This window comes from Hydra vulgaris, chromosome 08 (assembly GCF_038396675.1).
Source record: "Hydra vulgaris chromosome 08, alternate assembly HydraT2T_AEP".
NCBI lineage: Eukaryota > Metazoa > Cnidaria > Hydrozoa > Anthoathecata > Hydridae > Hydra > Hydra vulgaris.
In genome coordinates, this window is record NC_088927.1 from 17756082 (window position 1) to 17760000 (window position 3919).

Consider the following 3919-nt stretch of genomic DNA (forward strand, 5'->3'; position numbering starts at 1 on the left):
ATTACTAGATGTTAAGTAAAACAAAATCATAGAAAATTATTAAATACAAAAGTCTATTACTTCTTCATTATTCTTATTGAACTAATTAAAAAAGTTTATGTAAAAATACTTTAATATTTGAGCTTCAGAGCTATTAACTTGTAAAACTAGTGATCGGAAAATTTCGGTTTCGGTTTCGGCCGAAATTTTGGTTTTAATCGAAACCGAAATTTCGGTTTCGGTAGTTTTTTAAGTTTCGGTTCAAACCAAAATTTCGGTTTGAAGTTGAACCGAAATTTCGGTTCAACTTCAAACCAAAAACCGTAATTCAGAAAGCATTATTAAAATAATAATTAACTTTTTTCAAATTTAACTTTGTCGATAGATTTTTAATTAATTTTTTATATATAAATATTATATATTAATATAAATATTAAATATATTAATATACCTATCTAATATATTTATTTTTTTTAATTTATAAAGTTATGCATATTTATGATTATAAACGCTCATAATCTAATTCTATAATTTATTCTATAAACGTCGTTCATATAAAATGTAAACGTTTTTTTTTCTGTAACAAATTTTGTTGAAAATATTGTAGCGTTTTTATAAAAAATTTAATTTGTTTTAATAAAATTTTTTAGTTAGGTAGGTATAGGTTTGGTTCAATTTCATAACCTTGGGATTATATCTAGTATTAGGGTTAAATGCATGTTTCAGTTAATGCATGTACTAAAGTAAATATACTTAGCATATAAAACCTTAAAACTTAAAAATGCAAAGTATAATCAATTCTTTAGAAATATATTTTTTTTAAATATTGAACAACACTATATCACGCCACTTTTCACAAATTCTAAAAGAAATTAATATTTATGATCCGGTCTAATAAATAAATATATATATATATATATATATATATATAAATATATAAATATATATATATATATATATATATATATATATATATATATATATATATATATATATATATATATATATATATAATTAAGTTTCTTTCTTCAAAAGTGCTGCATTTTTTCAATTTAGAGAAATAACTATGTAACTGTTTAGAGACAAAGTTCTTTAAGTTTTATTCATCACAAAGTTCATCATTTGTACACGAAAACTAATAAATTAATCAAAAGTATTAAAAAAAGTTGATTTCCTTCTGGATAAAACCAGTGCAACTTGACAAAATGTTGACACAACTGTATTTCGCTTTCAATATTTAGTGGCGAATCCTTTGTTGTCGATAACAGCCTTGCATCTTTGAGGCATAGATTCAATCAGGTGATCAATGAAACTTTGTGGAATCGCTGCCCAGGCTTTTTGGATTGATTCAAACAGTTGATCTTTATTACGAACACCCTTACGATTAGTTCTGCGGTTGACGATCTCCCACAGATTCTCAATAAGGTTGAGATCCGGAGATTGAGGCGGCCAATCCATCACCGATAGGTGGTTGTCTTGAAACCACTGCTTGACTACTTTTGCAGTGTGTTTCGGATCGTTTTCTTGCTGAAAAACCCATTTTATTGGCATATTTCATTCAGCAAAAGGTAACATAACATCTTTTATTATATTTTTATACATAAAACGGTCCATTATTCCATCATTTCGATGTATTGAACCTAGACTTTTAGCAGAAAATCACCCCCAGACCATTACATTGCCTCTACCATGCGTCACGGTCTTATGGCAGTAACGTAAATTGAGGCGTTTTCCGGCCGGTCAACGTACGCGGCAAATGCCATCCCTCCCAATGATGTTGAACTTCAATTCATCACTGAACAGGACAGTTCGCCATTTCTGCACATTCCAATCAATATGAGATGTAGCGAAGAGAAGTCTTCTCTTCTGTTTTTTTAGTGAACTCAGCGTTTTTTTGCAGTTCGTCAAGAAAACAATCCGGCTTCAGCAGTACGTCGTCTGATTGTTTGGTCCGATACAGGCAGCTCTAATTGCTTTTTTATCTCGACTGATGATATCCAGGGATCCTTCTTAACGGATCTGACAATCATAGAATCCTTTCTAGAAGTGGTGGAACGCGGTCTTCCACCTTTGTAATCTGCTGCCAACTTCCCTGTAGAACGATATTTGGAATATAGTCTTGATACAGTCCATTTTTTCACACGATATTTATCACAAATACTCTTTTGTGACGTTCCACTTACGTAATTGCCAATAATTTTCTTTCTTAGTTCCAATCCAAGACTGCTGCGATCCATTTTTGCACTTGAAGTTGTAAAAATAAATAATCACGCTTCTCAAGGCTTACCGTGTTACATTTACCTTGTCATGATACAGTAATGCTCTGTGGAACACAACGTCTGGGTTGGATGTGGACTGTATTGATGTAATGAAACACTTGTTGTATTTCACTTCTTGTATTGATGTTCTTCGATAAAACACTTTGATAAAACTCACTTCGATAAACTGTCTTCATAAAACTGACTGATTGACTTCCATATACTGACTGAATTATATGTCGATTTACATGTCTCTTGTATAGTAAAATGAACCTGTGTGAACCTGTTCTGGAAGAATCTAGATGCTTCTTTTCAATGCTTCTTGAAGCTTCTGGATGCATCTGGATGCATCCGAATATTTCTGGATCCTTCTGGATGCTACTGAATGCTTCCAGATGCTTCTTCTGGAAACTTCTGGAAGCTTCTGCATGCTTCTGGAAACTTCTGGATACTTCCTTTATTTATTAAAAAACTTCGTGACGTTGACACGGAGCAGATTTAGGAAAATGAAACAAACTAAAAAAGTTGCACTTGTTTTGTCCGCTGCAAAATGGCACTTGTCAACGAAATTCTGCCTGTGTGCTGTCACCTGTCAGCTGATTGCTCATGTCATGGCATGCAATGACTCCAGACTCCTAAATTATTTGCTGTGGTAGTATAGTTCGTTTCGTTTTTAAGACTTGTAAAATTAGGATTACTATTTAGCTTAGTTCGATGTTGGTTGCAAATGTTTTGTCCAATACTGTATATATATATAAATATATATAAATAAATATATACATATATATATATATATATATATATATATATATATATATATATATATATATATATATATATATATATATATATGTATATATATATATATATATATATATATATATATATATATACATATATATATATATGTATACATATATATATATATATATATATATATATATATATATACACACATATATATATATATATATATATATATATATAAATATATATATATATATATATATATATATATATATATATATATATATATATATATATATATATATATATATATATATATAAGTTCATATTTCTACCTTGTATAATAAATTATGTTATATGACTTTTTTACATATTATATATATGTGATTACATATATTTAATTTTTCCAGATAGAATATTTCATCTACTATATTTGTTTGTAGAACAAGATAATACTAAGTGGACGATTTCTTTCACAGTTATTTTTTATTTTACGTTTTGCAATTGCATCATCTGAACCTTTTGCTAGGTACTTTTTACATAAAAAAAGCAAAAAATATAACTTTTGACAAATGCTCTTTTACAGTTCCGTTATAAAAAAGTATTTTATCAACATTTTTCAAAACAGTACTTACCATAAAGGCTGTAAAATAGTCGTTGATAATCTTATCTATGGCGTTGCTAGAGTATTTTTTAGTATTACTAATTATTCTAGTATTCTGACCTGATGGTGAACTAGGAAATTGGCAAAATAAGGCAACTTCTAGGACTTCTATCGCCTTTATATTCTCCAAGCACATGGATTTTTTTTCAGGTATTGGAAAATGCATGTTGAAGGAAACTAAATAACTTTTACTGTTCATGATAGGCCTAAGGCTACGGTTGTTATGGGTAACTTATCATACCGCGTTGAACGCAAAAAGTGTTTTTTTGGA